This window comes from Cololabis saira, unplaced genomic scaffold (assembly GCF_033807715.1).
Source record: "Cololabis saira isolate AMF1-May2022 unplaced genomic scaffold, fColSai1.1 scf026, whole genome shotgun sequence".
Taxonomy (NCBI): Eukaryota; Metazoa; Chordata; class Actinopteri; order Beloniformes; family Belonidae; genus Cololabis; species Cololabis saira.
In genome coordinates, this window is record NW_026906190.1 from 567,501 (window position 1) to 575,000 (window position 7,500).

The following is a 7,500-nucleotide window of genomic DNA, read 5'->3' on the forward strand; positions in this document are numbered from 1 at the left end:
GAGTTGAAGATAAGTCATAGAATATAAGTCATTGATTTGTTGGTTTTATTTGTTGCAGTTAAAGTGCCTTAACCATGTGCAAAACACTTTAGGACGTGAGCTGTCGCTCTTACCACGTTGAAATATGTGTGGGTAGATGAAGCGAGAGCGCTCTCTGCTGGTTGAAAAAGCTTACAGCACCTGGTATTCCCAGGCGGTCTCCCATCCAAGTACTAACCAGGCCCGACCCTGCTTAGCTTCCGAGATCAGACGAGATCGGGCGCATCCAGGCTGGTATGGCCGTAAGCTGAAGCTGCAGCTTGAAATACTTCTTATATGGAGTTGAAGATAAGTATATAATACAAGTCATTGATTTGTTGGTGATAATAATTTAGATGCGCTTATTTGTTGGAGTTAAAGTGCCTTAACCATGTGCAAAACACTTTAGGACGTGAGCTGTCGCTGTTACCACGTTGAAATATGTGTGGGTAGATTAAGCGAGAGCGCTCTCTGTTGGTTGAAAAAGCTTACAGCACCTGATATTCCCAGGCGGTCTCCCAACCAAGTACTAACAAGGCCCGACCCTGCTTAGCTTCCGAGATCAGACGAGATCGGGCGCATCCAGGCTGGTATGGCCGTTAGCAGAAGCTGCAGCTTGAAATACCTCTTATATGGAGTTGAAGATAAGTCATATAATATAAGTCATTGATTTGTTGGTGATAATAATTTAGAAGCGCTTATTTGTTGGAGTTAAAGTGCCTTAACCATGTGCAAAACACTTTAGGACGTGAGCTGTCGCTGTTACCACGTTGAAATATGTGTGGGTAGATTAAGCGAGAGCGCTCTCTGTTGGTTGAAAAAGCTTACAGCACCTGATATTCCCAGGCGGTCTCCCAACCAAGTACTAACAAGGCCCGACCCTGCTTAGCTTCCGAGATCAGACGAGATCGGGCGCATCCAGGCTGGTATGGCCGTAAGCAGAAGCTGCAGCTTGAAATACCTCTTGTATGGAGTTGAAGATAAGTCATAGAATATAAGTTATAGAATTGTTGGTTTTATTTGTTGGAGTTAAAGTGCCTTAACCATGTGCAAAACACTTTAGGACGTGAGCTGTCGCTGTTACCACGTTGAAATATGTGTGGGTAGATTAAGCGAGAGCGCTCTCTGCTGGTTGAAAAAGCTTACAGCACCTGGTATTCCCAGGCGGTCTCCCATCCAAGTACTAACCAGGCCCGACCCTGCTTAGCTTCCGAGATCAGAAGAGATCTGGCGCATCCAGGCTGGTATGGCCGTAAGCTGAAGTTGCAGCTTGAAATACCTCTTATATGGAGTTGAAGATAAGTCATATTATATAAGTCATTGATTTGTTGGTTTAATTTGTTGGAGTTAAAGTGCCTTAACCATGTGCAAAACACTTTAGGACGTGAGCTGTCGCTGTTACCACGTTGAAATATGTGTGGGTAGATTAAGCGAGAGCGCTCTCTGCTGGTTGAAAAAGCTTACAGCACCTGGTATTCCCAGGCGGTCTCCCATCCAAGTACTAACCAGGCCCGACCCTGCTTAGCTTCCGAGATCAGACGAGATCGGGCGCATCCAGGCTGGTATGGCCGTAAACTGAAGTTGCAGCTTGAAATACCTCTTATATGGAGTTGAAGATAAGTCATATAATATAAGTCATTGATTTGTTGGTTTTATTTGTTGGAGTTAAAGTGCCTTAACCATGTGCAAAACACTTTAGGACGTGAGCTGTCGCTGTTACCACGTTGAAATATGTGTGGCTAGATTAAGCGAGACCGTTCTCTGCTGGTTGAAAAAGCTTACAGCACCTGGTATTCCCAGGCGGTCTCCCATCCAAGTACTAACCAGGCCCGACCCTGCTTAGCTTCCGAGATCAGATGAGATTGGGCGCATCCAGGCTGGTATGGCCGTAAGCAGAAGCTCCTGCTGGAAATACCTCTTATATGGAGTTGAAGATAAGTCATAGAATATAAGTCATTGATTTGTTGGTTTTATTTGTTGGAGTTAAAGTGCCTTAACCATGTGCAAAACACTTTAGGACGTGAGCTGTTGCTGTTACTACGTTGAAATATGTGTGGGTAGATTAAACGAGAGCGTTCTCTGCTGGTTGAAAAAGCTTACAGCACCTGGTATTCCCAGGCGGTCTCCCATCCAAGTACTAACCAGGCCCGACCCTGCTTAGCTTCCGAGATCAGACGAGATCGGGCGCATCCAGGCTGGTATGGCCATAAGCTGAAGCTGCAGCTTGAAATACCTCTTATATGGAGTTGAAGATAAGTCATAGAATATAAGTCATTGATTTGTTGGTTTTATTTGTTGGAGTTAAAGTGCCTTAACCATGTGCAAAACACTTTTGGACGTGAGCTGTCGCTCTTACCACGTTGAAATATGTGTGGGTAGATTAAGCGAGAGCGCTCTCTGCTGGTTGAAAAAGCTTAAAGCACCTGGTATTCCCAGGCGGTCTCCCATCCAAGTACTAACCAGGCCCGACCCTGCTTAGCTTCCGAGATCAGACGAGATCGGGCGCATCCAGGCTGGTATGGCCGTAAGCTGAAGCTGCAGCTTGAAATACTTCTTATATGGAGTTGAAGATAAGTATATAATACAAGTCATTGATTTGTTGGTGATAATAATTTAGAAGCGCTTATTTGTTGGAGTTAAACTGCGTTAACCATGTGCAAAACACTTTAGGACGTGAGCTGTCGCTGTTACCACGTTGAAATATGTGTGGGTAGATTAAGCGAGAGCGCTCTCTGTTGGTTGAAAAAGCTTACAGCACCTGGTATTCCCAGGCGGTCTCCCATCCAAGTACTAACCAGGCCCGACCCTGCTTAGCTTCCGAGATCAGACGAGATCGGGCGCATCCAGGCTGGTATGGCCGTTAGCAGAAGCTGCAGCTTGAAATACCTCTTATATGGAGTTGAAGATAAGTCATATAATATAAGTCATTGATTTGTTGGTTTTATTTGTTGGAGTTAAAGTGCCTCAACCATGTGCAAAACACTTTAGGACGTGAGCTGTCGCTGTTACCACGTTGAAATATGTGTGGGTAGATTAAGCGAGAGCGCTCTCTGCTGGTTGAAAAAGCTTACAGCACCTGGTATTCCCAGGCGGTCTCCCATCCAAGTACTAACCAGGCCCGACCCTGCTTAGCTTCCGAGATCAGACGAGATCGGGCGCATCCAGGCTGGTATGGCCGTAAGCAGAAGCTGCAGCTTGAAATACCTCTTGTATGGAGTTGAAGATAAGTCATAGAATATAAGTTATAGATTTGTTGGTTTTATTTGTTGGAGTTAAAGTGCCTCAACCATGTGCAAAACACTTTAGGACGTGAGCTGTCGCTGTTACCACGTTGAAATATGTGTGGGTAGATTAAGCGAGAGCGCTCTCTGCTGGTTGAAAAAGCTTACAGCACCTGGTATTCCCAGGCGGTCTCCCATCCAAGTACTAACCAGGCCCGACCCTGCTTAGCTTCCGAGATCAGACGAGATCGGGCGCATCCAGGCTGGTATGGCCGTAAGCTGATGTTGCAGCTTGAAATACCTCTTATATGGAGTTGAAGATAAGTCATATAATATAAGTCATTGATTTGTTGGTTTTATTTGTTGGAGTTAAAGTGCCTTAACCATGTGCAAAACACTTTAGGACGTGAGCTGTCGCTGTTACCACGTTGAAATATGTGTGGCTAGATTAAGCGAGACCGTTCTCTGCTGGTTGAAAAAGCTTACAGCACCTGGTATTCCCAGGCGGTCTCCCATCCAAGTACTAACCAGGCCCGACCCTGCTTAGCTTCCGAGATCAGACAAGATCGGGCGCATCCAGGCTGGTATGGCCGTAAGCAGAAGTTGCAGCTTGAAATACCTCTGATATGGAGTTGAAGATAAGTCATAGAATATAAGTCATTGATTTGTTGGTTTAATTTGTTGGAGTTAAAGTGCCTTAACCATGTGCAAAACACTTTAGGACGTGAGCTGTCGCTGTTACCACGTTGAAATATGTGTGGGTAGATTAAGCGAGAGCGTTCTCTGCTGGTTGAAAAAGCTTACAGCACCTGGTATTCCCAGGCGGTCTCCCATCCAAGTACTAACCAGGCCCGACCCTGCTTAGCTTCCGAGATCAGACGAGATCGGGCGCATCCAGGCTGGTATGGCCGTAAGCAGAAGCTGCAGCTTGAAATACCTCTTGTATGGAGTTGAAGATAAGTCATAGAATATAAGTTATAGATTTGTTGGTTTTATTTGTTGGAGTTAAAGTGCCTTAACCATGTGCAAAACACTTTAGGACGTGAGCTGTCGCTGTTACCACGTTGAAATATGTGTGGGTAGATTAAGCGAGAGCGCTCTCTGCTGGTTGAAAAAGCTTACAGCACCTGGTATTCCCAGGCGGTCTCCCATCCAAGTACTAACCAGGCCCGACCCTGCTTAGCTTCCGAGTTCAGATGAGATCGGGCGCATCCAGGCTGGTATGGCCGTAAGCTGAAGTTGCAGCTTGAAATACCTCTTATATGGAGTTGAAGATAAGTCATATAATATAAGTCATTGATTTGTTGGTTTTATTTGTTGGAGTTAAAGTGCCTTAACCATGTGCAAAACACTTTAGGACGTGAGCTGTCGCTGTTACCACGTTGAAATATGTGTGGGTAGATTAAGCGAGAGCGCTCTCTGTTGGTTGAAAAAGCTTACAGCACCTGGTATTCCCAGGCGGTCTCCCATCCAAGTACTAACCAGGCCCGACCCTGCTTAGCTTCCGAGATCAGACGAGATCGGGCGCATCCAGGCTGGTATGGCTGTAAGCAGAAGCTACAGCTTGAAATACCTCTTATATGGAGTTGAAGATAAGTCATAGAATATAAGTCTTTGATTTGTCGGTTTTATTTGTTGGAGTTAAAGTGCCTTAACCATGTGCAAAACACTTTAGGACGTGAGCTGTCGCTGTTACCACGTTGAAATATGTGTGGGTAGATTAAGCGAGAGCGCTCTCTGTTGGTTGAAAAAGCTTACAGCACCTGGTATTCCCAGGCGGTCTCCCATCCAAGTACTAACCAGGCCCGACCCTGCTTAGCTTCCGAGATCAGACGAGATCGGGCGCATCCAGGCTGGTATGGCCGTTAGGAGAAGCTGCAGCTTGAAATACCTCTTATATGGAGTTGAAGATAAGTCATATAATATAATTAATTGATTTGTTGGTGATAATAATTTAGAAGCGCTTATTTGTTGGAGTTAAAGTGCCTTAACCATGTGCAAAACACTTTAGGACGTGAGCTTTCGCTGTTACCACGTTGAAATATATGTGGGTAGATTAAGCGAGAGCGTTCTCTGCAGGTTGAAAAAGCTTACAGCACCTGGTATTCCCAGGCGGTCTCCCATCCAAGTACTAACCAGGCCCGACCCTGCTTAGCTTCCGAGATCAGACGAGATCGGGCGCATCCAGGCTGGTATGGCCGTAAGCAGAAGCTGCAGCTTGAAATACCTCTTGTATGGAGTTGAAGATAAGTCATAGAATATAAGTTATAGATTTGTTGGTTTTATTTGTTGGAGTTAAAGTGCCTTAACCATGTGCAAAACACTTTAGGACGTGAGCTGTCGCTGTTACCACGTTGAAATATGTGTGGGTAGATTAAGCGAGAGCGCTCTCTGCTGGTTGAAAAAGCTTACAGCACCTGGTATTCCCAGGCGGTCTCCCATCCAAGTACTAACCAGGCCCGACCCTGCTTAGCTTCCGAGATCAGACGAGATCGGGGACATCCAGGCTGGTATGGCCGTAAGCTGAAGCTGCAGCTTGAAATACTTATTATATGGAGTTGAAGATAAGTATATAATACAAGTCATTGATTTGTTGGTGATAATAATTTAGAAGCGCTTATTTGTTGGAGTTAAAGTGCCTTAACCATGTGCAAAACACTTTAGGACGTGAGCTGTCGCTGTTACCACGTTGAAATATGTGTGGGTAGATTAAGCGAGAGCGCTCTCTGCTGGTTGAAAAAGCTTACAGCACCTGGTATTCCCAGGCGGTCTCCCATCCAAGTACTAACCAGGCCCGACCCTGCTTAGCTTCCGAGATCAGACGAGATCGGGCGCATCCATGCTGGTATGGCCGTAAGCTGAAGCTGAAGCTGCAGCTTGAAATACCTCTTATATGGAGTTGAAGATAAGTCATATAATATAAGTCATTGATTTGTTGGTGATAATAATTTAGAAGCACTTATTTGTTGGAGTTAAAGTGCCTTAACCATGTGCAAAACACTTTAGGACGTGAGCTGTCGCTGTTACCACGTTGAAATATGTGTGGGTAGATTAAGCGAGAGCGCTCTCTGCTGGTTGAAAAAGCTTACAGCACCTGGTATTCCCAGGCGGTCTCCCATCCAAGTACTAACAAGGCCCGACCCTGCTTAGCTTCCGAGATCAGACGAGATCGGGCGCATCCAGGCTGGTATGGCCGTAAGCAGAAGCTGCAGCTTGAAATACCTCTTATATGGAGTTGAAGATAAGTCATAGAATATAAGTCATTGATTTGTTGGTTTTATTTGTTGGAGTTAAAGTGCCTTAACCATGTGCAAAACACTTTAGGACATGAGCTGTCGCTGTTACCACGTTGAAATTTGTGTGGGTAGATTAAGCGAGAGCGCTCTCTGCTGGTTGAAAAAGCTTACATCACCTGGTATTCCCAGGCGGTCTCCCATCCAAGTACTAACCAGGCCCGACCCTGCTTAGCTTCCAAGATCAGACGAGATCGGGCGCATCCAGGCTGGTATGGCCGTAAGCAGAAGCTGCAGCTTGAAATACCTCTTATATGGAGTTGAACATAAGTCATAGAATATAAGTCATTGATTTGTCGGTTTTATTTGTTGGAGTTAAAGTGCCTTAACCATGTGCAAAACACTTTAGGACGTGAGCTGTCGCTGTTACCACGTTGAAATATGTGTGGCTAGATTAAGCGAGACCGTTCTCTGCTGGTTGAAAAAGCTTACAGCATCTGGTATTCCCAGGCGGTCTCCCATCCAAGTACTAACCAGGCCCGACCCTGCTTAGCTTCCGAGATCAGACGAGATCGGGCGCATCCAGGCTGGTATGGCCTTAAGCAGAAGCTGCAGCTTGAAATACCTCTGATATGGAGTTGAAGATAAGTCATAGAATATAAGTCATTGATTTGTTGGTTTTATTTGTTGGAGTTAAGGTGCCTTAACCATGTGCAAAACACTTTAGGATGTGAGCTGTCGCTCTTACCACGTTGAAATATGTGTGGGTAGATTAAGCGAGAGCGCTCTCTGCTGGTTGAAAAAGCTTACAGCACCTGGTATTCCCAGGCGGTCTCCCATCCAAGTACTAACCAGGCCCGACCCTGCTTAGCTTCCGAGATCAGACAAGAGCGGGCGCATCCAGGCTGGTATGGCCGTAAGCTGAAGCTGCAGCTTGAAATACTTCTTATATGGAGTTGAAGATAAGTCATAGAATATAAGTCATTGATTTGTTGGTTTTATTTGTTGGAGTTAAAGTGCCTTAACCA

At 45.5% G+C, this 7,500-nt stretch overlaps 23 non-coding genes across 23 annotated transcripts; all 23 read right to left on the reverse strand.

Moving 5' to 3' along the window:
- Positions 1 to 168: 168 nt before the first annotated feature.
- LOC133426568 (5S ribosomal RNA) lies at positions 169 to 287 on the reverse strand. The gene has a single exon (XR_009771862.1). It is a non-coding gene; the product is annotated as a 5S ribosomal RNA (ribosomal RNA).
- Positions 288 to 503: 216 nt separating this feature from the next.
- LOC133426452 (5S ribosomal RNA) lies at positions 504 to 622 on the reverse strand. The gene has a single exon (XR_009771776.1). It is a non-coding gene; the product is annotated as a 5S ribosomal RNA (ribosomal RNA).
- Positions 623 to 839: 217 nt separating this feature from the next.
- Positions 840 to 958, reverse strand: LOC133426359 (5S ribosomal RNA). Its single transcript, XR_009771689.1, has one exon. It is a non-coding gene; the product is annotated as a 5S ribosomal RNA (ribosomal RNA).
- Positions 959 to 1,157: 199 nt separating this feature from the next.
- Positions 1,158 to 1,276, reverse strand: LOC133426954 (5S ribosomal RNA). Its single transcript, XR_009772233.1, has one exon. It is a non-coding gene; the product is annotated as a 5S ribosomal RNA (ribosomal RNA).
- Positions 1,277 to 1,475: 199 nt separating this feature from the next.
- On the reverse strand, positions 1,476 to 1,594 carry LOC133426691 (5S ribosomal RNA). Its single transcript, XR_009771981.1, has one exon. It is a non-coding gene; the product is annotated as a 5S ribosomal RNA (ribosomal RNA).
- Positions 1,595 to 1,793: 199 nt separating this feature from the next.
- Positions 1,794 to 1,912, reverse strand: LOC133426831 (5S ribosomal RNA). The gene has a single exon (XR_009772117.1). It is a non-coding gene; the product is annotated as a 5S ribosomal RNA (ribosomal RNA).
- Positions 1,913 to 2,111: 199 nt separating this feature from the next.
- On the reverse strand, positions 2,112 to 2,230 carry LOC133426696 (5S ribosomal RNA). The gene has a single exon (XR_009771986.1). It is a non-coding gene; the product is annotated as a 5S ribosomal RNA (ribosomal RNA).
- A 199-nt stretch (positions 2,231 to 2,429) lies between these two features.
- On the reverse strand, positions 2,430 to 2,548 carry LOC133426914 (5S ribosomal RNA). The gene has a single exon (XR_009772195.1). It is a non-coding gene; the product is annotated as a 5S ribosomal RNA (ribosomal RNA).
- A 216-nt stretch (positions 2,549 to 2,764) lies between these two features.
- On the reverse strand, positions 2,765 to 2,883 carry LOC133426743 (5S ribosomal RNA). The gene has a single exon (XR_009772032.1). It is a non-coding gene; the product is annotated as a 5S ribosomal RNA (ribosomal RNA).
- A 199-nt stretch (positions 2,884 to 3,082) lies between these two features.
- LOC133426569 (5S ribosomal RNA) lies at positions 3,083 to 3,201 on the reverse strand. The gene has a single exon (XR_009771863.1). It is a non-coding gene; the product is annotated as a 5S ribosomal RNA (ribosomal RNA).
- A 199-nt stretch (positions 3,202 to 3,400) lies between these two features.
- LOC133426570 (5S ribosomal RNA) lies at positions 3,401 to 3,519 on the reverse strand. Its single transcript, XR_009771864.1, has one exon. It is a non-coding gene; the product is annotated as a 5S ribosomal RNA (ribosomal RNA).
- A 199-nt stretch (positions 3,520 to 3,718) lies between these two features.
- LOC133426825 (5S ribosomal RNA) lies at positions 3,719 to 3,837 on the reverse strand. Its single transcript, XR_009772111.1, has one exon. It is a non-coding gene; the product is annotated as a 5S ribosomal RNA (ribosomal RNA).
- Positions 3,838 to 4,036: 199 nt separating this feature from the next.
- Positions 4,037 to 4,155, reverse strand: LOC133426571 (5S ribosomal RNA). Its single transcript, XR_009771865.1, has one exon. It is a non-coding gene; the product is annotated as a 5S ribosomal RNA (ribosomal RNA).
- Positions 4,156 to 4,354: 199 nt separating this feature from the next.
- On the reverse strand, positions 4,355 to 4,473 carry LOC133426978 (5S ribosomal RNA). Its single transcript, XR_009772255.1, has one exon. It is a non-coding gene; the product is annotated as a 5S ribosomal RNA (ribosomal RNA).
- Positions 4,474 to 4,672: 199 nt separating this feature from the next.
- Positions 4,673 to 4,791, reverse strand: LOC133426635 (5S ribosomal RNA). Its single transcript, XR_009771926.1, has one exon. It is a non-coding gene; the product is annotated as a 5S ribosomal RNA (ribosomal RNA).
- A 199-nt stretch (positions 4,792 to 4,990) lies between these two features.
- LOC133426975 (5S ribosomal RNA) lies at positions 4,991 to 5,109 on the reverse strand. Its single transcript, XR_009772253.1, has one exon. It is a non-coding gene; the product is annotated as a 5S ribosomal RNA (ribosomal RNA).
- A 217-nt stretch (positions 5,110 to 5,326) lies between these two features.
- Positions 5,327 to 5,445, reverse strand: LOC133426572 (5S ribosomal RNA). Its single transcript, XR_009771866.1, has one exon. It is a non-coding gene; the product is annotated as a 5S ribosomal RNA (ribosomal RNA).
- A 199-nt stretch (positions 5,446 to 5,644) lies between these two features.
- On the reverse strand, positions 5,645 to 5,763 carry LOC133426780 (5S ribosomal RNA). The gene has a single exon (XR_009772068.1). It is a non-coding gene; the product is annotated as a 5S ribosomal RNA (ribosomal RNA).
- Positions 5,764 to 5,979: 216 nt separating this feature from the next.
- On the reverse strand, positions 5,980 to 6,098 carry LOC133426806 (5S ribosomal RNA). The gene has a single exon (XR_009772092.1). It is a non-coding gene; the product is annotated as a 5S ribosomal RNA (ribosomal RNA).
- A 223-nt stretch (positions 6,099 to 6,321) lies between these two features.
- Positions 6,322 to 6,440, reverse strand: LOC133426933 (5S ribosomal RNA). Its single transcript, XR_009772213.1, has one exon. It is a non-coding gene; the product is annotated as a 5S ribosomal RNA (ribosomal RNA).
- A 199-nt stretch (positions 6,441 to 6,639) lies between these two features.
- LOC133427034 (5S ribosomal RNA) lies at positions 6,640 to 6,758 on the reverse strand. The gene has a single exon (XR_009772309.1). It is a non-coding gene; the product is annotated as a 5S ribosomal RNA (ribosomal RNA).
- A 199-nt stretch (positions 6,759 to 6,957) lies between these two features.
- LOC133426426 (5S ribosomal RNA) lies at positions 6,958 to 7,076 on the reverse strand. Its single transcript, XR_009771753.1, has one exon. It is a non-coding gene; the product is annotated as a 5S ribosomal RNA (ribosomal RNA).
- A 199-nt stretch (positions 7,077 to 7,275) lies between these two features.
- Positions 7,276 to 7,394, reverse strand: LOC133426393 (5S ribosomal RNA). The gene has a single exon (XR_009771721.1). It is a non-coding gene; the product is annotated as a 5S ribosomal RNA (ribosomal RNA).
- Between the last annotated feature and the right edge of the window lie 106 nt (positions 7,395 to 7,500).